Below are 24818 nucleotides of genomic sequence, written 5' to 3'. Positions count from 1 at the left end.
ACTAATTAGATGCAGTTTTCCCAGACTGCATTTAAAAGTGCTTGTAGTTGGGAAGAAATGACAAGAGTGTGGGTGATTAACAGAAAAGCCCTCATGTTTTGTATATAAAAAAAGAATTTAAATGTTTGTATTTAAAAAGAAGCAGGTGTTACAGAGATGAGGGTAGTGTCTTCTCTTCATTATGATCACTCTGCGTGTGGTCATCAGGTTTCTTGACAAGAAGAGCTAATAAATGCATTATTATAGAAAAACTCAAATGAGCTTTTTGTGGCCTGGCCAAAGACTCAAAAGCTACACATCTGAGAATGGCTGTAGTGTGTGAGAACTACCAGAGGCTGGAGGCAGTGTCTTGAATAATCTAGAGGCAGGAGGAATGGGGAGGGGCCCATTTTCTTCCTGTAGTTCTGCTGCCCCCAGGTAGCCTGTGATATGCAAATGCTAGAAATGATAGAATTTAGTGTTCTGAGGACATTTACACCTAGACCTTGAGGTTAGCATAAGGCCACAAAGTGCCACTTGGGAGCAAAGTCCAGGTGAGCCTTAGGCCTCCTCTCATTGACACCATCAACATTTATCATCTGGTACACATGGAAAACCCCCTTCCCTCTGCCTCCACCCAGAGGAGCAGCCCTTCTGCTGCCAGAAGAAAGAGGATTGTGGGGTCTGGTGCTGTGGCATAATGGGTTGGGCCTCCGCCTGCAGATGCAGCATCTCATATGGGCACTGGTTTGAGTCCCTGCTGCTCCACTTCCAATCCAGCTCCCTACTGATGGCCTGGGAAAGAAGTGGAAGATGGCTATGGTGCTTGGGCACATGCACCCATGTGGGAGACCTGGAAGGGGTTCCTGGCTCCTGGCTCCTGGCTCCTGGCTCCTGGCTCCTTGCTCTGGATTGGCCCAGCTCTGACCATTGTGGCCATTTGGGGAGTGAACCAATGAATGGAGGTCCTCTATCTCTGTCTCTCCCTCTCTTTGTCTGTAACTCTGCCTTTCAAATAAATAAATAAAATCTTAAAAAAAAAGAAAGAAAGGGGATTGTGGAGGCTTGTGGCTGTGCCTGCTTCAAGGCCAGACAGAAAAGCCATAACTGAAGCTCTTTCTGGTGCGTAACAAGAGCCTCCCAGCTCTGAGAGGGGCCTTTAGCAGAGTAGGAGACCTTGAGTTTAGTCTGACAGCCCTAGTACTTCTACAGAGTTGCTTAGAGTTACACCTAGCTGTTAAGATGCTGGTTAAGACTCAGTTCTTCCTCATTGGACTCCCTGGGGTTGATACCTGTCTGGCTTCTGACTCCAGGTACTTGCTAATACAGACCTTGGGAGACAGCAGGTGATGGCTCAAGTAACCAAGTCTCTGCCACTCATGTGGGAGAGCTGTGTTGAATTCCTGGCTCCTGACATTTTGCTTTAGCCTGGCCCAGCCTCGACCTTTGTAGGTGTTTGGGAAACGAACCGGCAGATGGGAACTAGCTCAGTCCCTCTCCTTCTCTCTATCTAGAATCCTAGGTCAGTTGAGGCTGTACTTGTTGCCTTAGGAAAGTGACTTTGGTGGCTGGTGTTGTGTGAAAGGAGATTAAGCTACCACTTGTGACACCAGCATCCCATATCAGAACCCCGGTTCAAGTCCCCACTGCTCTGCTTTTGATATAGCTTCCTGCTAATGCACCCATGAAAGCAGATGATGCCCCAAGTACTTGGGCCCCTGCCACTCCTGAGGGAGACACAGATGCAGTTCCTAGCTCCAGGCTTTGACTTGGTCCAGCCGTGGCTGATGCAGGCATTTGGGGAGTAAAGCAGCGGAGGAAAGATGTGTCTCTGTTGGTCTCTGTTCTCTCTCTCTCTCTCTTTCTCTCTCTCTTTGCCTTTCAAATAAATAAATAAACAAAAATTAAAAGACAACTGCTGACAGGAGTTTGATTCAGGACAGTGCTAATAGTATAGAGAAAAAGGAAATTACTTAGGTAGTCAGATTGGCAAATCATAGGATTGATTTGGAAAAGGGGAGAGGTGTGAGAAAGAAAAAGTAGACTAGGGATTAACCTAGCTCTCTAGCTAGTGGTGTGGTTGTGCCATCAACTGAGAAATTACATATAGAAGGAACAAAGGGCTTAAGGGAACACTGGTGAATTCTTTTTTTTTTTTTTTTATCTTTTATTTAATGAATATAAATTTCCAAAGTACGACTCATGGGTTACAATGGCTTTCCCCCCCATACCGTCCCTCCCACCCACAACCCTCCCCTTTCCCACTCCCTCTCCCCTTCCATTCACATCAAGATTCATTTTCGATTATCTTAATATACAGAAGATCAGCTTAGTATACCTTAAGTAAGGATTTCAACAGTTTGTAAGGGAACACTGGTGAATTCTATCATAGACGAGTCACTTTGAATTGTTTGTGGGATAGCCAAATGCTAGTGTCTGTCTAACTGTTGGATATATGGTCTGGACAAGGGAAGGAGATTAATACAGGAGGGAGGGAGAAATTTAAGCGTATCAACAAAAGCTGTAGCTGATGACTAAGAATGACTAAGAATGACTAAGAATCAGTGGGTCAGTCTGGGAAGCATATCTCAGATGTGGAAAGAAGTGAGTCAGCGTCAAAATCCCAAGAATCTCATTAGATAATGGACAACAGAAGAGGAAGCTCACAAGGATGGTCACCAAGGCATAAGGAGGATGAGGATGGAATACTTTGATCTTTTTATCTGTCTCTGCGTCTTTGCCCAGATAATTCTGTAGATTCCAGTGCAACACCAGTGCAGGCAGTTCCAGTAAGGTTCTATTTGCCATTGTTGATCTAGACCTAACACCATCTTACTCATGAGATACTTGAAGTTCGGAAAGGGGGATGAATTCTTTAAAGCCCAAGTCAAACTCTGGGTTGGATACTCTGACACAGGCCTTCTGTGAAGCACATCTTATCGCTGGGTATGTACAGGGGACTTCAGCTTTTTTGAAGTGCTCGTGATGCAATACAAGTGGAGAAAAGAATAAGAAACTTAGATGACGTCCAGGATGCTGTTAGAAGATAAGAATGTGTGCCATAATGCCCAGTGTCATGATCCAGAGAGTTGGAGGTCTGTCGCTGGGTTTCGTATAAGCAGAGAAAATAGGATCTGTTAAAATGTTCACAGTGTCCAAGATAAAGCAGCAGCAAAACTAAGTGCTCAGTAGATGCGAAGCTTTTGTTGGTACTGAGTTCTGGGAGGAATTTCTGCTGTGCGGCTTCTAAAAGAATACACTGCGGGCTGCCAAGGACAAAGACCCGGGAACTTTCTACCAGGAGGAGCCATTTGCACATGCATCGCAGGCTGATGCTTGTAACCTCCCTTTGCAGTGTGTAGCTCCTCGGATGGCATCCTGCAGGGCCTTACTGGGTTCTCTACAGAAAGGATTTCAGCGGTTCAGCTGGATTGGGATAGCTTTTCTTCATGGCCCAATGTGGGGAAAAGTGTGGTCATATGTGTTGGCCTTCTCAGGGGCAGTCAGTGTGCAGACACTGCCCGGACATTTCCAGAGCCCGTGCCCAGATCCAATCCTGCGTTTTCTATTACAAGTACGGAGGAACATTTGGGAAAACAATTTGTAGGCACCACTCTCTTCCATTTAGTCACAAGTGAGAAAACGAGCTGTTCTGTCAGTCTGACCCGGTGCCATAAACAAAAATGAAGTGCGTGCTGGACTGCACTGTGGTTGTGTATGCATGCTGTGTACTGCTCTACGGAGAACAGGCCTCGCTTCAGAACTCCCAGGAGACAGTCTTATTTTATTCTGCACCGAAGTGACTTTTTTTTGTTGTTGTTGTTTCCCCCATGAAAGAGCTTCTTCTTGAGTCAAATGGCTTAAAATTCAAAGCTAAGATAGCCTTGTGTCCCCAAATATCATAGGTAATTAAATGCTGGGGGCCAGCCTTGTGGTATTGTGGGTTAAGCTGCCACCTGTGATGACAGCATCCCATATGAGCACTGGTTTGAGTCTTGGCTGCTCCACTTATGATCCAGCTCCCTACTAAAGGGCCTGGGAAAGCAGTGGCAGATGACTTAAGTGGTTAGGCCCCTGCCACCCACATGGGCTTTGGCTTGATCTGGCCCTGGAGAGTGAATTTAGAGAGTGAACCAGCAGATGGAGGATCTTTCTCTCTGTATGTGCGTGTGTCTTTCTGTAACTCTGTTTCAAATAAATAAATCTTAAAAAATAAATACTGCCACATATTTTGGGGATTATTAGTTTTGCATATTCAACTATTTTTCCTCTAAGAATAAAACTTACTCTGTTTAAAAAGAGCTATCTGAATGGTCCCATTCTCAGGAGAGATGGAGTTGAGAGGGCAGAAACTGAGATTGCCCTGTACACATTCCTGCTGGGACACTCATTGTCAAACATGGGTCTCATTTCTTGTTTCATTACTGAGTTGCTGGGTCAGAGAAGGCCAAAAGTATCTACTACATAAACCTACCTACCTTCCCTCCCTCCCTCCCTCCCCCTTCCTTCCCTCCCTCCCTCCCTTCCTCCTTCCATCCCTCCATCCATCCATCCATCCCTCCCTCCCTCCATCCATTTCTGGCTATATGATGCCTGATACAAGGCAATAAAAAGGGGGAGGATTATTCATGTCCTCATAGACTGTCTAGGTTTCTCCAGCAATAAAAATAAAATTACAGGATTTTATAAGTTCTGTAAAGGAAATATAAAGAGCAAGCAGGTACTTGGGGGAGGTGAAGGGTGAGCTGAGACCTGAAGGTTAAAGACAAGTCAGCCATGGGAAGAGCTGGAGGGAGAGCCTTTCAGGTAGAGAAAACTGCAGTTCTCAAAGACCTGATGGGAAAGAACTTGAGATGTTTAAGAAACACAAAGACGACTTATTTGGGTTGGAGTGAAAGGAAAAATGAAGCTGGTACTAAGATAGCTTGGGGTTGGGTTAGAGGTGGCAGATCATAATAGAGTTCCAATTTTATTTTAGATCAGTAAACCGTGAAAGAGTTTTAAGCAAGAAAGTGGGGCCAGCGCTGTGGCGCAGCGGGTTAAAGCCCTGGCCTGAAGTGTGGAAACCCATATGGCGCTGGTTCTGGTTCTCCTGCTTTGGCCTGGGATAGCAGTAGAAGATGGCCCAAGTCCTTGGGCCCCTGCACACACATGAGAGACCCAGAGGAAGCTCCTGGCTCCTGGCTTCAGATTGGCGCAGCTCCGGCTGTTGCAGTCATCTGGAGAGTGAACCAGCGGATGGAAGACCTCTCTCTCTGTCTCTACCTTTCTCTGTAACTGTCTTTCAAATAAATAAAATAAATCTTTAAAAAAAAAAAGTGGCATGATGGGACTGGTGCTGTGGTGGAGTGAGTTAAACCCTGCCTGCAGCACCAGCATCCCATATGGGTGCCCATTCAAGTCCAGTCTGCTCCACTTCCGATTGAGCTCACTGCTAATGCACCTGGGAAAGCAGCAGAACATGGTGCAAATCCTCAGGCTCCTGCACCCATGTGGGAGACCTGGATGAAGCTCCTGGCTCCTGGCGTGGTCTGGCCAGGCCTGGCCATTGCAGCCATTTGGAGAGTGAGCCAGCAAATGAAAGATTTTCTCTTTCTCTTTCTGTCTGTCTGTCTGTCTGTCTCTCTCTGTCTTTCCTCTTTTTTTTTTTTTTTTTTTTTTCTGACAGGCAGCGTGGACAGTGAGAGAGAGAGAGACAGAGAGAAAGGTCTTCCTTTGCCGTTGGTTCACCCTCCAATGGCCGCCGCGGCCAGCGTGCTGCGGCCGGCGCACCGCACTGATCCGATGGCAGGAGCCAGGAGCCAGGTGCTTTTCCTGGTCTCCCATGGGGTGCAGGGCCCAAGCACCTGGGCCATCCTCCACTGCACTCCCTGGCCACAGCAGAGAGCTGGCCTGGAAGAGGGGCAACCGGGACAGAATCCGGCGCCCCGACCGGGACTAGAACCCGGTGTGCCGGCGCCGCTAGGCGGAGGATTAGCCTAGTGAGCCACGGCGCCGGCCTCTTTGTCTTTCCTCTTCCCATCTCCCTTTCTCCCTCTTTCTCTCTCTCTCCCTTTTTCTCTCTGTAACTCTGCCTTTCAAATAAATAAATGAAGTGGCATGAAATGACATGTGCTTTAAAGAGATCACTTTGGGAACCTGCCAGTCACACGTTGGAGACAGCTAGAATGGATACAAGAGGCAAGGTTGAAGTTGAGAGGAGACTCATATTTCGGTAGGCCAGATATGAGTTGTGGTGGCTGAGATAAACTGGGTGCATTGAGATAGAACAAGACTCATTCAGGCATGTTTTTGTTAAGTTCCATGGGATGTATTTGCTCCAGGCTAACATCTATGATCACCAAAGGTAATTTTTCAGGAGTACCCTTGGTGATCCATTTGCATATAAGGTCTTCACTAACTTGGTTTTTTTTTTTTTTAATAATAAGCAAGTAATCTCATTTATCATGAAATCTTTTTTTTAAAGATTTTATTTGTTTATTTGAGAGGGGAAGACAGAGAGAAAGGTCTTCCTTCCATTGGTTCACTCCCCAGATGGCCGCAACGGCTGGAGCTGCGCTGATCCGAAGCCTGGAGCCAGGAGCTTCTTCCTGATCTCCTATGCAGGTGCAGGAGCCCAAGGACTTGGGCCATCTTCTACTGCTTTCCCAGGCTATAGCAGAGAGCTGGATTGGAAGAGGAGCAGCCAGGACTAGAACCGGCACCCATATGGGATGCTGGTGCCGCAGGCAGAGGATTAACCCACTGTGCCATGGGGCTGGCCCCTATCATGAAATCTTTAACTGGATGGCCTTAAACCAGGTTAGGCACCCTGAACTTTAGACGTTGATATAAATAATTTACTTTGTCTTAGTTTGGGCCTGAAGCATGAATTTCCCAGCTTTGGCTGAGGTTCAAATTCCTGAGAGTATCCCCTCGTATGTTTCATATGTATACCCAGAACAAATGCATATCCCTGTACATTTTAACATTTAAGTAAAATAATTGTTTTTTAACTGACAGTCATATTGTAATGGAAAATGTTCACATAGTTATAAAGTTAAGAAAGTGATTCCAATATGTTATTACTAGATAGATATAAAGCCTTAGCTTACAATTTCAATTGTCAATGTCCAATTTAATTTTTTTGAAATATCTCAGATATGTCTAATTTTCAGAAATACCCTCTGACACAAGTCCTATTCCCAAGAAATGCTGGTGTTTAATAGGGTAGATCAAAATGTTCCCATCACTGAAATCATGCAACAACAGCTTTTTGTGTCACAGAAAAATTACATAAAAATGAGTTATCTATACTTCAAGATTTCCAGCAATATCTTTTTTAAGCTTGTGGTGCCTCTGATGCTTATCTAGGGTAGAACCTAATCTAAGGTGATATCTAAGTTTCAGATTATTTAGTTGTTTTATGAGCCAGCATCTGATTTGGTACATGATGATTAAGTTCATTATTTCTACAAATAAACTATTGGCATTTCATAATGTTCTGCAAAAACCTCAGGATAACCAGATGTGCCTCATACCAGTTGTTGTTAAAAACACACCCAAAAATGTCGAATGGCACAGACATGGGTAGAAGCGTTTCTCATTTCACCTCGCAGCAGGATACGTGAGCTGCAGCTGGCTGTCCTCCAGGCAGTGATAAGGGACACAGAGACCTTCCATCTGGCTTTGCCACTTTCATTTGGCTTCTAAGGTTGCAGAGTTGCTCTCCTCCAAGCTGGGGCCCAGGGACAAAAGTGTGGAGGAGCATGCATGGGAAGGTTATATGGGCTGGGCTTGCAGGAGCACACTTTATTTCCATTGACATCCCATTGGCTGGAACTTAGCCATAGCCAATTCAAGGTATGCTGGGAAATCAAGCTCTGTGCTCAGAAAGGAGAGGGATCTGTTTGGTTAATATTTAGGCCATCTCTGCCATGCTCCTGATCCTTTTGGGAAAACAGTCCAGCAACCAAAATATATTGGCTTTGGTGTGAGTTGGCACGAGGGGTTGGACTGTCATGATGGGGCACATTGTAGAGATCCAAAACAGATTTTTTAACGAAAGATTATTTATTTCAAAGATAGAATTAGGTAGGGAGGGGGAGTGGGAAGGAGGGGGGAGAGAGGGAGGAAGAGAGAGAGAGAGAGAGAGAGAGAATATGAATCTTCTTTCCATGGGAAATCCATTTGGAGAATTGGAATTGTCAGCCACAGGCAGCTTTGTAGTGGATTGTTTTCTCTTTTGAAAAAGAACAAGAAGTACTATTGAAATAAAAGACAATTTTTCAAGACTGTGTAAATGAGAAGATCAATGATTAATTTTCCATCTTAAAATGTTTTCTTTAATTGTTTTCTTTTAAAAAAATTGTTTTCTTTAAAAAACAACACTTGTCCATTTGTTTGTTAGCTGGGTTTAGTCACTCACCATATATATAAATCCATGCTACAAAATGTCATGTTGTACACGATAATTGCATACTATTTTATCTCTCAAAAATGAAAACAAATAATAAAACAAAAATAGCAAGCTGAAAAAGCAAAGTAAAATAAAACCAAACCCTGACCCCAGGGGGCTTTTTTGCTATGGGGAACAACAAGAAGACCCTTTAGTGCCATCCTCAGCTGATACTGCCCTGGGTATTAACCATGCTGCAGATTATCACTCATTTGCATATATTATTTCATGTGATCACCAAAAGAATGCTGTCAGGTGGCTGCTTTTAATCCCCATTTTATAGCTGAAGAACCAAGGCTGCAAAAAGTTACCTAATTTTGCAAAAGTCATACAAAGTTAAGCTCTGGTTTGCTCTTAAACTATTAAGTAAAAATTGGTCTCTTGTGTATATGTCTTTCTATTTTTTTAATAAAAAAGAAAAATTATCACCTAAAAACATTACAACCCTAACCTCACAAAAAATAGCTTTTTCAAGAAAGACTTTTAAAAGACTTCTAGCTTCCGACAAAATGAGTTAAACACACTGGGGTCATTTTTTCTGCCTGTGGAGGGCGAGCTCCTTGCCCTGTGCACATGACCAGTTTGGATCCTGAGAGCTGTTTACAAGTCACTGTGGCTTGCCCTGACATAGTGGACCAGGGTGTGGCTGGAATTCATTTCTGGCTTCTGTGGCAGAAGGAGGAGAAGGCGCTGCTGCCCCTGTGAGAAGAAGCAAGAGCTGGGCCGGGCCGGGCCGGGCCTCAGTAGGCTGCGTAGCGGTAGACTAGGAGCACCCCAGCAGCTGCACCATGTGGGCCCTGAGGGAGCCTGCCACAGAGCCTGACTGTGGGTAGGGCTGGAAGCATCATATGGTTTGGAGAATGGGATGCAGTAATTTTTTTTTTTTTTTGACAGGCAGAGTAGACAGTGAGAGAGAAAGAGACAGAGAGAAAGGTCTTCCTTTGCTGTTGGTTCACCCTCCAATGGCCTCCGCGGCCAGCGCGCTGCGGCCGGCGCACCACACTGATCCGATGGCAGGAGCCAGGTACTTCTCCTGGTCTCCCATGGGGTGCAGGGCCCAAGCACTTGGGCCATCCTCCACTGCACTCCCTGGCCACAGCAGAGAGCTGGCCTGGAAGAGAAGCAACTGGGACAGAATCCGGTGCCCCGACCGGGACTAGAACCTGGTGTGCCGGCGCCGCAAGGCGGAGGATTAGCCTAGTGAGCCGCGGCGCCGGCCTGCAGTAATTTTTTTAAGAACAATTTTTAAAATTGTTACATGATAACTACGTATTTGTGGGATATAGTGTGATATTTCACATGTACAATGTTTGATAATTGAGTCAGGATAATTAGCATAATCATCACATTAAATATTTATCATTTTGGGTTAGAAACACTCAAAATTCTTCTAGCTATTTTGAATTATATAGTAAGTAATTGTTTACCATAATCACCCCACAGTGCTATGGAAATTAGAACTTAATCCTTCTATTTAATTTTGTTCTTATTAGCCATCCTCTCCCTATCCCCCTCCCACTGCTTCCCTTCCCAGCCTCTGGTAACCACTCCTCTCCTCTTTTCTTCTATGAGATAAACTTTTTCATCTCCCACATGAGTCAGATAACTTACTGATTGATCTTTCTGTGCCTGACTGACTTTGCGTTAGCACAATGTCCTCCTGGCTCATCCATGTTGTAAATGACAGAATTTCTTTTGTGTGTGTTTAAGATTTTATTTATTCATTTGAACGGTAGAGTTACAGACAGAAGGAGAGACAGAGAGAGAGGTCTTCCATCCACTGGTTCACTTCACAGATGGCCTCATTGGCTGGAGCTGCGCCGATCTAAAGCCAGGAGCCAAGAGCTTCCTCCAGGTCTCCCACGCGGGTGCAGGGGCTCAAGCACTTGGGCCATCTTTCACTGCTTTCCCAGACACATTAACAGGTAGCAGGATTGGAAGTGGAGCTTCTGGGACTCTAACCAACACTTATATGGCATGCTGACATTGCGGGTTGTGGCTTGATCCACTACATCCACTTTGCCCCTGTGCACAGCATATTGAGATGCAAAGGTGTTCAAACCCAATTTCCCCAAGTTGGTTCTGTGAAACACCAGTTTTGTCAGAAGCTCTACAAAAGGATTTTAGACAATTTTAAAGAAATTTAGAGAATCTTATATGTTTAATATTTACTCACTGTGTGTTAACATTTTAAAAAGAAAACTTGCATTTCAACTTGTTTAACCCATAAAATAAGAAAACTTACTTTAGGCTACTTTAAAAAGAGATCCTTATTAATATCCTGTGGAATTAGCCTTTATTGGGAAGTGGCTTTGTGAAACATGTTGTAAATGGTGTGTGCAAAGATGATAATGTTAGAAATCCAATATCCAGATTCTGGTGGAGTGTATCCTATGGATGATTCCAAAATTACTCTTTTGCTTTGACAATATAAGCAGTGACAAAGATCACATAATTACCTTGGTGTCTTTTTTTGTGGTTTTAAATAAAAGAGAATTATGAAAAAAATGCTGTATTTTATATTGTAAAATGCTTTTACTCTTATTTTTTTCCTTCTCCTCTTTCTTTTTCTATTACCACAAAAACTTCTTGCTCTCACTACATGAGTCACTTAAAATTGTAGTGTTTATTCTTTTCAGAAGATGTGTTAAAATTCAACTGAAGGGTAAATAAAGTACATATTGTCACTAAAAGTTAAGACATTAATGTGCTGGGCTGATAACTTCATTTGGTGTTTCTTTAAATTCAGGGAACTTGAAGTATTTCAGGAACTCCCTTCTCTCCATCCCTTCTTTCCTCCCTGCTTTACTGCTACTTCCTTCCCTCCTGTAGCAAACACGTATTGATACTAAAAGCTTGGCATTAGAATTACAAGACTCATAGTACAGTGTCTCTAAATGTGTATCTGTGTATTTATATATTTTATCTCTTAATTGAATAATAAGCATTTAAAAAGCTAAAAACATTTATAATAGTCATTTGACAATTTTAAAAAAGTTTTTAAAATTTAAACACAGTTTATATAATTCATATATACAGATTTAGGAACATAGTGATATTTCGCATCCTACCCTCCCTCCTACCCACACTGCCTCCCTTCCACCTCCTCCTCCTCGTGTTCTCACTCTTAAATTTTATAATAATCTACTTTCAGTTTACTTTATACTCATAAGATTAACCAGATACTAAGTAGAGTTCAACAAATGGAAAAAAAATAAGTGTTCCTCAATAGTAGAGACAAGGGCTGTAACAGTGATTGAATCTCAGTATATGAATTTCACTCCTACACATTACATTTTTGGTACTCTATTAGTTACCACAGATCAGGGAAAAAAATATGGTATTTGTCTTTTTTGGAACTGGCTTATTTCACTAAGTATAATGGTTTCTAGTCACATGCATTTTGTTGCAAAAGACAGGATTTCACTTTTTTACTTCTGAGTAGTATTCCATTATGTATATATACACTGCAATTTCTTTATTCAGTCATCAGTTGATGGACTCTGAGACCCTCTGTTTGCTCCAAGGCTTCCAGTGATTGCTGAGAAAGCCAGTGGAGAGCCAGGCTCCATCCTACTGTAGTAAAAAGCCAAGGCTGCTGACCAGAACATGTCAGCACAAATCAGGGAGTGAGCTCTTCTCTTTTTTTGACAATCACAACCTATTTGTTGAAGAAAGGAAATATTTTAGTTTTCATGTGCGTTCTGCCCAAGTATTTGATTTGACAAGTAAGAGAAAGAGATACAAGCCCATGAGAGTAGTTGGTGACATGTTAGTTCCTGATACATTTTTTCTTTGTCTTTAGTTTGAGGGCCAGAGTCAGGGAGAAGGAGGGGAAAACCACTCTCCAGGAAGCAAGTTTCCGGGCAGAACAGAGACACGTGAATAACGTGTCATATCACATAGTCATGTGTGAGTCAGTAGGTAGGATTCAGGTTTGCCAGCACCCGGGGGCTGTCCCACCTGAGGAAAAACCACTCCCTCTAAAGAGTTACCTTGAAGGGTCCTCCGAGTGTTTATGGAAAATACATGTTATGAAAAAGCTAGGCATGGATTTCAGAAACAGATTTTATTGCATCAAAATAAACTTGTCTTTTGATTTCTTTTTCTGTGAATTTTCAGAGGTCCCTACCTGTGGCCCTGGCAGGGTGACTTCACATATCAGGCTCTTAAGAGGAGCTGCTGGGGCTGGGGGTGTGGCACAGCAGGTGCCAGCATCCCATATGAGCATCGGCTTGAGTCCGGCTACTGTACCTGGGAAGGTAGTGGAACATGACTTGGGTCCCTGCCACCCATATGGGGGACCTAGACTCCTGGCTCTGGACTGGCCTCGCCCTGGCTGTTGCAGCTATTTGGGGAGTGAACCAGCAGTTGGAAGATCTCTCTCCTCTCGCTGTCTCTCCCTTTCACATAAATAAAAATAAACTTTTCTTTTTTTTTTTTTTTTTTTTTTTTTTAGTTTGAAGAGGAGCTGAGAGTTCTGCAGACGTTCTGCATCACGTGTTTCATGGCATGGCCCAAAGCTAGAGTATAGCCTAGTATAGCAAAGTGCAGCAAAGCATTCCTTGAGATATTATGTGAAAATAAATGTAGGGAACTCAGGGTTGAGCAAGTCGAAGAGACTGGTTTACTACAGGGTGTCTAGGTCTCAGATACCCTAATAGCAGCGAGACTGAATGCAGTGCTTCCCTAACTCTTGGAAAGTGGTACTTTGGATGTAGACTGTGGCTAGTCTTGAGCAACCTTTTTTCCCTTTGGGAAAAGCTGACTCAGGAACTCTGGGCTAAATCATTCCTTTGTTCTTGCACTTTCCCTGAGGGTCCAGACACAGACCTTTGCAGGCTGCTTTGTCTTTGTAGGAACCAAATGTGGGACACTGTATGGGAGAGCCCTAGTTGTTTGGAAGAGCCCTATGAGGTGCAGTAGGTGAAATCATGGCCCCCCAAAATGTGCACATTCTAATCCATTAAGCCTGTGACGACATTGCTGTACGTCAGAAGGGATTTTGCATGTGTGATTATCTTAAAGCTATTGACAGAGTGCTTAGGCTGGATTGTCAGGGTGGGCCCATTGTAATCACAGGGTCCTCGTAAGGTGACAGAAGCCAAAGTTGGAGTAATGTGGGACCATGAGCCAAGAAGTGCAGGCAAATGCTCAAAAGGGCTAGGAAGTGGGTTTTCTCCTAGAGCTTCCAGAAGGAGCATAGCCCTGCCACCTGGCTCAGAGTCCTGACCTCCGGTCTGTCAGATCCCACATTTGTGATGTTAGAAGCCAGTAAGGTTTTGATAATTTGTTCCTGAAGCAATGGGAAACTGATACACAGGGCTTGATTTGGGTCCCACTTTTCCTGAGCTTGAGGGTAAATGGATTAATCCACTCCCCAGGGCCCTTCTAAGGCCCTACTACCGGTAGCAGGAGATCTGCCCTAACTCACGTTTGGCCAACAGTCCTGCTCTCTTGCTGTCCTTCCCAAATGCCAGGAGCCAAACGTCACTCTGGCTCCGGCTTACACAGCTCAGGCATGCAGTGACTGGACCAGTCACCAACAGGCTGTGAAAGAAGTGGTGTGGTTGGCCTCTGGCCATGAAAGTCCCTGTTATTTACATAAAGAGCTGTGGGCTAAAGAGCTTGCTGCTGCATTTGTACTTCATCACTGAAATGCATGCCTATTTGAATCAGGCAAAACATGGACTGATATGTTAAAAGTATGACCCAAATCCTGCAGGAGAGTCATTACGACTAGATGAATAAGCAGCCTGGCTTTGCCCTTATTCACCTGCTGAATACCAAAGTCTGAATTTGGCTGATGCAAGGCTTAGGGATGTTAGTAGCTGATGTATGAGTTCAAAATTGAGTTAAGGACCATGGAGCAGTGGGCAAACTCCCTCCATCGAGGAGGCTTTTGCTAATCAGGCATAATTCCTTGAGAGCATTCAGTTGAGAGCTGCCAGCCTCCGATACTCCCAGCACTGGGCAGGTAAATGGACTGGTTCTAGAGGAATCTGGGAGACACACTGCAGGGTCAGTTATGCTGGAGAGTCCATGATTCTGGGTCCACCAGATGGCCACACTCTACGGAGGACTAGTCAAGGCTCAGGTTGGAACCAGGACCAGGTAAGCAGGAGGAACAGAGAATCATAGGAAAGCTGCAGGGCCGCCAAGGCAGGTCAGGACTGCAGAGGGAGAAGGCAGGGCCGTCGACAGGGCAGAGTGGCAGCTTCCCCTGCTGGAGTGAAGACCAGTGGCCTAGGCAGCTGATGGACCTCCACTTGCATCCTCGCTTCTGGCAACTTGCAGCTCCTTCGTTTAAGAGGAGTTGAAGGTCTTGTTACCTGGTCTTAGTTTTCTCTTTTAGGGCACTTGGGTTCTGAATTGGAGCAGATGGAGAAAAGGACAAGAACTTGAAACAGAGAATTGCTAGGTGTGACAGATGTGGTCAGCTTTTCCTCTGACACAATAGAGGTAGGATGTAAAGGCAAGATGGCTTTTTCTCAGCTCCTTGCTCTTCCATGGCTTCCTTTATTATTATTGTTGTTGTTGTTATTGTTATTGTTATTATTTCATTCTTAGATGACTCCTCCAGCTCCCCACATCATGCTGTCTCTTGGGTTTGGTCACCCCCAAGGATTCATTCATAAAGAGTCCGATGCCTGGAGTCTGACTTCCACTTGATTGAATTGGGAGACAGTGGGGCCAGCAGGCCTCGTTCTCTGAAAGGACTGGTGCGCTCACGCTTAGGGCTTTGTGAACCTACCCCCCATTCTCCCCTGATTCCAAAATAGGGTCAGCAGATCTCTGAGGAGGTTTGCTAAGAGATCAGCAGGGAGAGATGAACAGGATAATAGAAGACTTTGTTCCGGGGGGCTGGCAGCATGCTTTAAAATCACTGATCTTAATGCTTAGGCTACAATACTGGATGAGAAGACATTCCCCACTACTTCCTTCTCTTGTTCTCTTTAGAAAAACTGAAGGCCCTCCTGTCTATCACAATTTAATTTTGGACTCCTGGTGGATTGAGGGTTTAGAAGCTGCATGACAAAGGGTTTTTATTTGGGGAAACAAGTCTGGTCTGACCCTTGGGTAGTGGCTGCCGCCTGGTCAGGCTGTGTTAAGAAAGAATCTGAAACCAGGAAAAGCCTGATTGATTGGCAGATGGCTGTCCTGGCTGTGCACCTGGGGAGGAGTGGGATGCTTGACAGTTACTTGGCCGTGTTTGGATTAGAGTCTCCAAGGCAGTTCTCAGTGTAAAGGCTAAAGGGTGTATGGTTTTTTTTTTTTGTTTTTTTTTTTTAATTTATTTGAAAGAGTTAGAGGGAAAGACACAGCGATAGAAGCCTTCCATCACTGGTTCACTCTTCAAATGGCCAGGATGGCTGGAGCTGCGCCAGCCTGAAGCCAGGAGCCAGGAGCGGAGCAGCTGAGATTTCAACCAGCACCGATATGAGATGCCAGCATCACAGGCAGCAACTTTACCCACTGTGCTATAATGGCAGCCCCTTGCGCGGTGCGCCTGCCGCGGCGGCCATTGGAGGGTGAAACAATGGCAAAAGGAAGACCTTTCTCTCTGTCTCTCTTTCACTGTCCACTCTGCCTGTCAAAAAAATAAATAAATTTAAAAAAATTTAAAAAATTTAAAAAAAATTTAAAAAACTGTTTTGGGGCCGGAGCTGTGGTGTAGCGGATAAAGATGCTGCCTGCAGTGCCAACATCCCACATGGGTGCCAGTTTGAATTCCGGCTGCTCCACTTCTGATCTAGCTCTCTGCTGTGGCCTGGGAAAGCAGTAGAAGATGGCCTAAGTCCTTGGGCCCCTGCACCCTCGTGGGAAAGCCAGAGGAAGCTCCTGGCTCCTGGCTCCTGGCTTCTGATAAGTGCAGCGCTGGCCGTTGCGGCCATCTGGGGAGTGAACCAGCAGTTGGAAGACCTCTTTCTCTCTCTCTTTTTCTGTTTCTCTGCCTCTCCTTCTCTCTCTGTGTAACTCAGACTTTCAAATAAATAAATATTAAAACAAAACAAAATCGTGTTTTAGGGGCTGGCGTTGTGGCACAGCAGGTTAAGCTAACTTCTCGGGACTCCTACATATCATATCTGAGCACCTGTTCGAGTCCCAGCTACTCTGTTTCTGATTCAGATCCCTGCTAATGTACCTGGGTGGCAGTGGATGCAGGCTCAAGTATTTGAGTCCCTGCCACCCAAGTGGGTGACCTTCTTTGGGTTCCTGGCTCCTGACATTTGGCATCAGCCAGGCCCAGCCCTGGCTGCTGTGGGAATTTGGGGAGTAAACCAGTGCCTGCAGGATTTGTATTCTCATTCATTCATTCATTCTGTCTCTCTCTCTCTCTCTCAAATAAATATTTTTTAAAACCTGCATTTACCTGCGGGCGCCGCGGCTCAACAGGCTAATCTTCCGCCTTGCGGCGCCAGCACACCGGGTTCTAGTCCCTGTCAGGGTGCTGGATTCTGTCCTGGTTGCCCCTCTTCCAGGCCAGCTCTCTGATATGGCCCGGGAGTGCAGTGGAGGATGGCGCAAGTGCTTGGGCCCTGCACCCACATGGGAGACCAGGAGAAGCACCTGGCTCTTGCCTTCGGATCAGTACGGTGCGCTGGCAGCAGCGCGCCAGCTGCGGCGGCCATTGGAGGATGAACCAACGGCAAAAAGGAAGACCTTTCTCTCTGTCTCTCTCTCTCACTGTCCACTCTGCCTGTCAAAAACAAACAAACAAACAAACAAACAAACAAAACCCCCTGCATCTAATATATACCTCTAGTCCAGTGTGCAATATACTTTTTTGGGTTACTCAAAGGTAAAATACTGAATATAGGATGACAAGTTACAGAGGTAGTTGTCCAGTCCCTGGGCTCTGGGGACAGGTGAAGGGTGAATTAAATCCTAAAGTAAGTATCTGAACAGGGAAGAGATAATGGAAATTGGAGTATATTGTGATTTTTTTGGTTTTAACAACATGTAGGAGATACAGATCAATGCCTTCATCAGGATAGTTCTAGGTGCTGTGTGGCTGGATCTGCTGATGGAAGGGTTGTTATGGTTTCGGATAGAAAATTCTCTCATTTGACCTGATAGCAGGCAGTGAAGTATGAAAGTAGAACTTGAAGCATTATGCTTAGCAAATCCCGTTGGAACTGGAGATCTACCCAATCAGTAAGTCGGGAGAGGGATGGTGTGTATTTGGAAGAATTAGGAGAGCTGAATTGGGAACAGAAGAGTGAGGGACAAACAGGGGCAGGTTCTAGATTGCATTGATGGCGTGTGTGTGTTTTTTTTTTTGGACAGGCAGAGTGGACAGTGAGAGAGAGAGACAGAGAGAAAGGTCTTCCTTTGCCGTTGGTTCACCCTCCAATGGCCGCTGCGGCCGGCGCACCGCGCTGATCCGAAGCCAGGGGCCAGGTGCTTCTTCCTGGTCTCCCATGCGGGTGCAGGCGCCCAAGTACCTGGGCCATCCTCCACTGCCCTCCCGGGCCACAGCAGAGAGCCGGACTGGAAGAGGAGCAACCGGGACTAGAACTGGCGCCCATATGGGATGCCGGCGCTGCAGGCGGAGGATTAACCAAGTGAGCCACGGCGCCGGCCCCTAGATTTTTTTTTTAAAGATTTATTTATTTATTTGAAAGAGTTACACTGCAATGGCTGGAGCTGCACTGATCCGAAGCCAGGAGCCAGATTCTACTCCAGGTCTCCCATGCAGGTTCAAGGGTCCAAGGACTTGGGCTTTCCCAGGCATAGCAGCCATCTTCTACTGCTTTCCCAGGCCATAGCAGAGAGCTGTATTGGAAGTGGAGCAGCTGGGTCTCGAACCAGTGCCCACATGGGATGCCGGCACTTCAGGCCAAGGCGTTAACTCGCTGTGCCACAGCCACTGGCCCCGGCAGATTTCACACGGTTCACGAGATCCTTTATATATCTGTAAGTCACAGATCTCTTTAAGCATTCATGTTCCTCTGTTCTTTTTAAAAGCAAGGTCTTTATTTATTTGAAAGGCGCAGAGAAATAGGCACAGACTGAGAGTATCCACTGGTCACTCCCCAGATGCCTACCACAACAGGGGCTGGGCCAGGCCGAAATCTAGGTTTCCCCCTGGGAGTGGTGGGGGCATACATGAACCATCACCTGCTACATCCTGGGTTGAGCGTTAGTACTCATCTGGAATCAGAAAGGCAGTCCAGGGAAGACTTGAACCCAGGTACTGTTTAACCTCTTTGCCAGAGCCTGCCCCTTTGTTGTTGTTGTTGTTGTTGTCTTTTTTTTTTTTTTTTTTTGGACAGGCAGAGTTAGTGAGAGAGAGACAGAGTGAAAGGTCTTTCTTCTGTTGGTTCACTCCCCAAATGGCCGCTATGGCCAGCACTGTGCCGATCCGAAGCCAGGAGCCAGGTGCTTCCTCCTGGTCTCCCATGCAGGTGCAGGGCCCAAGCACTTGGGCCATCCTCCACTGCACTCCCAGGCCACAGCAGAGAGCTGGACTGGAAGAGGAGCAACCAGGACAGAATCGGGTGCCCCAACCAGGGCTAGAACCCGGTATGCTGGCGCCACAGGCAGGGGATTAGCCAAGTGAGCCACGGCGCTGGCTGTTGTCTTTTTTAAACAGGGAATTCGAGACATAGAAAGAAAGAAACTAAGGAAGATGAACTAGACCTAAATAACATAAATTTGGCAGCCTCCATTCTAGATTTCTGGTTTCTGCTATGCTCTTGTTAATGGTGATTTTTAGTCATTATTTGGAATTTCTCATTAGCTCTGAGGTCTGGTCAGAAATGCCACAGCATCTAACAATAAGATGCAGTTAAATAGATGTGGAAACTGGAAACCTAACTTGAGACTGCCTTTGCATAAGTCTAATTGAAAGATTGATGCTATGTGAAAAATTCATGAACATTTAGTGATATCTGTGCATTATAGATGATTTTAACGTAATGTTTAATGGCAAACTTAAAATGGTATCTAATTTTACACTAATATATGAGAGTACTTCAAAAGTTATCTGAAAAAATTAAAATATAAAATTTATTTTGGTCAAAGAGCTTGGAAATCATGCACTTATTTTCACAGTACACGTGAACTCTTTTGAATTTTTTAAAAATGTGTGTATTTAAAGAAAAATTTTTTAAAGATTTTATTTATTTGAAAGGCAGAGTTACAGAGAAAGAGAGGGAGAGACAGAGAGAGAGATCTTGCATCTGCTGGTTTACTGCTCAGATGGCTGTAATGGCCAGAGCTGGGCTGGTCCACTGCCGGGAGCTTTTTCCAGGTCTCCCACATGGATGCAGAGGCCCAAGTTCTTGGGCCATCCTCCATTGTTTTCCTAGGCACATTAGCAGGGAGCTGGGTAAGAAGTAGAGCAGCCAGGGTTTGAACCAGCATCCATATAGAATACCAGCCCCACAGGCAGTGGCTTTACCCACTACACCACAGCTCTGGCCTCCTCAAAAATTTTTTTGCACTAAAACATACACTTTTTGAAGTACTCTTAGGTGAGAGGGTTCTGAAAGTTTTAAACTATAGCTAAAAAAAAGTACATCAAAGTTGAAATTCTTTACTATTAGAATATATAGTTTTTCATCTTTTAAAAAAATTTATTTAGCAATTTATTTTTGTATTTGGAAGACACAAAGACAAAGAGGTACAAAGACAGAGAAAGATGTTCCATCCACTGGTTCATTCCCCAAATGCCCTCAAGATCTGAGACCAGGACAAGCTGAAGCCAGGAGCCTGGAATTCAGAAATTAAACTCAGATCTCCCATATGGATATTAGATACCCAAGTACTTAGGCCATCACCTGCTACCTCCTAGAGTATGCATTACAAAAGCTGAAATGAGGGGCCCATGTTGTGGCATAGAGGGTAAACTCACTGCCTACAGTGCTGGCATCCCTGATGGGCACTGATTCGAGACCCAGCTGCTCCGTTTCCGATCCAGCTGTCTGCTGTGGCCTGGGAAAGCAGTGGAACATGGCCCAAGTCCTTGGGTGCTTGCACCCATGTGGGAGCCCTGGAAGAAGCTCCTGGCTCCTGATTTTGGCTTGGTGCAGCTTGGGCCTTAGTGGCCATCTGGGGAGTGAACCAGCAGATGAGAGATCGATCGATCGATCTCTCTCTCTGCCTCTCCTTCTCTCTCTGTGTAACTGTGACTTTCATGTAAAATAAATAAATCTTAAAAAAAAAAAAAAAAAAAAAGCTGAAATGGGAAGCCAGTGGAACTCAAACCAGGGCACTCAGATATGGAATGTGGGCATCCTAAGCAGTATCTCCACCTCTGTGCCAAGCGCCTACCCCAAGAATGCTCTGTTTTTCTGAACTGAGGCAGAAACAAAACCTAGCATTCATTTCTTGCTTTAACTTGTCCTTCAGAAGGTAGGATAGTGGCACAGAATGACTCACTTCCTTTACAAACCAGAAATTGCCCTCCTAACAAGAAATGGCAAGCATTGTGAACAAACTAGTAAATATTAAAACACCAGCCCTAGGAAACTAGGAATGTTCATTAAATTGGACAGCCCTGTGAGTGTTTGAGTTATTCATCTTAAAATGTACATTGGGTTAGATGTGATTAATATTCCAAGTGTTAAAGACTGGTAAAGTCTTAGCCTGGCACTTTTTCTTTCCATGAATTTTAAATGAGAACCTGGATTCAGCTTACTGGAACTATTATAAGAGTAATGTGTGGACATGTAACTTGCTTCATGAGCCTCAAGGATTAATAGGCTTGCTTTCCTGGTCACCCTTTAGAGGTTTTCATTTGATTGTTGAATCATAAAGAGACAGGACTGGGGTTCCTGGCCCATGCGCTGGCTTATACCTGAACATGACTTCTCTTTGTTCCTCTGTCTTCTCATACATCAAAGAAAGAAATCAGCAGTAGCTGTGAGATGCAAAAAATCAATACATTTGCCCTTTTATGTCTTCAGCTAAAATATTTAAATTGGTACATCATTATTCTTATTTTAATAGAAGGAAGAAGACAGGCCCAAAATGATTTTAGGGACTTCATTAGGGTAGATTGGAATTTAAATTTGTGTTTCTGTTCTAGCCTATTTACTGTGTGGTCATATATGCACATGCATATAAATTGAGTACACTTTAAAATGCTCTCCCCCTCCCCCCCCAGGGAAAGGGTTTATTGGTGGGGAAACCCAACAGACCGGAGGGAAGGGGTGAAAAAGAAAAAGAGGGAGGACAGCGTGAGAGAGAGACGGAGAGAGAGGGAGGGAGAGAGAGATCCAGAGAGCCACATGTTCAGGAACAGGTCTTCTTACTCCTTTGGTGGGGGGCAGGGAAGTAAGAGCAAGAATCCCATTAGGGTGGGGGTGGAGCTGACACCAGAGGGTCACCCAGCTTCCAGCAAAGGCAGCGGGTGGCTAGAGCCTAGGATGGTGTCCAGGGTGTAGATTGTGCCATAGATAAGACTGCACCTAAAATGCTCTTTTAAAAATCATAAATTTGGGGGGCTGGAGCTGTGGTGTAGCAGGTGAAGCTGCCAACTGTGGTGCTGGCTTCCTTATGAGCGCCAGTATGGTGGCCATCTGGGGAGTGAATCAGTGGATGGAAGACTTTTCTCTCTGCCTCTGCCTCTCTGTAACTCTTCCTTTCAAATAAATAAATAAATCTTTTAAAAAAATCATAAGCTTTTTATTCTTTGTGAATTCCTGGTTGTAAGCCTGCAGTTTGCAGACCTATTTTGGCCCTCAGAGTTGTTATATTTGTTCATAGAAAGCACTGATTTTCTTTTTAATGGTCAGCTTGTAAGAATGTATAGATTCAGGGCCAGTGCCATGCTGCAGTGGGCAAAGCCACCGTCTGTAGTGCCGGCCTCCGGTTCGAGTCCTAGCTGCTCCACTTCCAATTCAGCTCCCTGCTAGTGGCCTGGGAAAGCAGCAGGTGATGGCCCAAGTGCTTGGGACTCTGCACCCATGTGAGAGACTCAGAGGAAGCTCCTGGCTTTGGCTCCTGGCTTTGGCCTGGCCCACCACTGGATGTTATGACCATTTGGGGAGTGTCTTTCTGTCTCTCCCTCTCTCTCTGTAACTCTGATTTTCAAACAAATAAATCATAAACAAACAAAAAAGAATATATAGATTTCATGTTAAAATATGGATTATCAGTTAATCCTGAAACAGTAGGAGATCTTGCAGTTCTGAGTCTTTGTCCCCACACAGCAACTCCTCTAGGGATGTATAGTGGCCCTTTTTAAGTGGTTCAAGAGTGCCTGCACCAGTTGTCCCTTTAACTACCTGACAACTAACATGTTTGAGTATGAGACCCTAATTCTGCAAATCAGTATTTTCTCTATTGGCCTAGATAAGAACATTTGACATTAAGAACAAACAATTTAAACATTATTGAGTGATGTTGTATTCAAAGAGATTAGATGCACAAACAAAAACTTAGGGTACTTCTATCTTGAACTTTATTTTACTAAGAAGTGAGTTCTTCTAACTTTCTTTTAAGTTCATCCAAAGGTGCTTTTGCAAGTGAATTACCAAGACCCAGTACCTTGGTAGAGCCGGCCCGCCCCTCCCTAATACACACATCATACTCATTCCAGTAACTCCTCTAATTAAAGGTCTAGCACACCTCATAAGATTCTCAAAGCCAATTAAACAGCGCTCGCCCTTGTACCTCCCAGTAGAGTGGGGAGTGGCTTGGCAAACGTCGTGATTGATATGAAAGTGGCAATGTATTTTTAAGCACTTGGAGCACTGTTGTTACTTTGTGAGGCACAAGCTTTCAACACAGTGGCCTTTTATCCTCCGTGAGAACACGGGGAGGCCACATGCAGCACTGTGTCCCTGGATGCTGGGAATCCAGGCGCTGAGAAGGGGTGGGAAGCTGGAGAGTGAGGGTCGGGAGAGGCAGTTGGCAGCTGGCTTCCCAATAGCATTTCCCTCCTCCATTATCTTGCTCCCAATGCCGAGTCCATTCATATTCATGGGTTCCACCCTCTACTAGGCGAGCCCTTTTGAATGTTTCATTTTCTTCTCTGTCTTAGAGTTTCATTTTGATTTACTAGGAATCACTGGACTGCTTCAGGAAAAAGATTAGTTAGTAGAAATTGCAGTTTGTTGATAGAGAACCTACTGGGGGGAATGTGTTTAAATATGAGACGTTGAAGCCATCTGTACGGTAAGCCAGCTTTAGGCTCACCTGTCATTACTAAACTCTTAATTTTCCACGAATCTAGTGGTCATTCATCCACATGTATGAAGATCTTAAGTCAAGAAAATAAGAAAGCCATTTTATATTCTAATTACAAAGTAATGCATATTTTGTGTAAAAAATGGGAAACCACAAAAATACAGGAATGTGTAAACAAGAAATTTAAAGTCACCCTGTCTAGAGGTAATTATTGTTGTCTTTTTGACATTGAGTCAAATACATGTGTAAATTTTTTAGGAAAAAGGGAAAATCCTAGGCATACTATTTTATTATCAGCTTATTTATGTATAATACTAAATCTTAAGTGTTTTGACAATTTTAAATATTTTATAAAAGCTTTTTTTATGTTAGTATGAAATTTCGATATTTGGATACTCCATGATACTTAAAAAGTTAGGATTTTCCCAAATCTGAGTGATAAAGAATGTTGTGATAAAAACAAGCTTTCACACCCACTTCATGCATCCGTTTTCTTTGGGAAAAATTCCCAGAAGCGATTTATGAGTTGAGGGTAGTTGGGCTTTAAACTTCCACCATGGTTGCAGGACTTGAACCTCCCCTGGTAATGTAGGACAGCCCCCAAAAGGAGTTTTCTTTTCTTTTCTTTTTTTCTTTTCTTTTTTTTTTTTTAACAGGCAGAGTGGACAGTGAGAGAGAGAGACAGAGAGAAAGGTCTTCCTTTTGCCGTTGGTTCACCCTCCAATGGCCGCTGCGGCTAGCGCACCACGCTGATCCGAAGGCAGGAGCCAGATGCTTCTCCTGGTCTCCCATGGGGTGAATGGCCGCCGCGGCCCGTGCGCTGCGGCTAGCGCACCGCGCTGATCCAAAGCCAGGAGCCAGGTGCTTCTCCTGGTCTCCCATGGGGTGCAGGGCCCAAGCACTTGTGCCATCCTCCACTGCACTCCCTGGCCACAGCAGAGAGCTGGCCTGAAAGAGGGGCAATTGGCGCCCGACCGGGACTAGAACCCGGTGTGCCAGTGCCGCAGGTGGAGGATTAGCCTACTGAGCCGCGGCGCCGGCCCCAAAAGGAGTTTTCTAAGAATTCCTTTGCAGGAAGCTGTTTTTTATATTTCTGGGCTGCTTTTGCAAGACGACTGATCACTTGCTGGAGTTTCTTGGAGTATAGGAGCAGACAAGTGCTGCCAATTATGAAAATGTTTGTAGGCAGCGCAGGCTATGCGAACCCTCACTTTAATTAACATTTGTTTTAGATCATGAATGGAAAGCAGCCTCTTAA

General features: G+C 44.8%; 1 protein-coding gene across 9 annotated transcripts in view; it reads left to right on the top strand.

Moving 5' to 3' along the window:
* The window catches only part of MOB3B (MOB kinase activator 3B), a 237140-nt gene that overhangs the window by 11792 nt on the left and 200530 nt on the right, over positions 1-24818 (top strand). Inside the window, exon 2 of one of the 9 annotated variants that reach the window (XR_016224160.1) lies at positions 6514-7296. The exons of the other annotated variants lie outside the window; for them this stretch is intronic. The gene's annotated coding sequence lies outside the window, so the exon portion shown is untranslated. Of the gene's footprint in view, positions 1-6513; positions 7297-24818 lie in introns of those variants that run through there. 9 annotated transcript variants of the gene reach the window in all.

Source organism: Oryctolagus cuniculus, chromosome 1 (genome assembly GCF_051225735.1).
Source record: "Oryctolagus cuniculus isolate XC-2025 breed Fujian yellow rabbit chromosome 1, ASM5122573v1, whole genome shotgun sequence".
NCBI classification, from domain to species: Eukaryota; Metazoa; Chordata; class Mammalia; order Lagomorpha; family Leporidae; genus Oryctolagus; species Oryctolagus cuniculus.
Note: the sequence above shows the minus strand (reverse complement) of the source record. Positions and strands in the feature narration are given on the sequence as shown.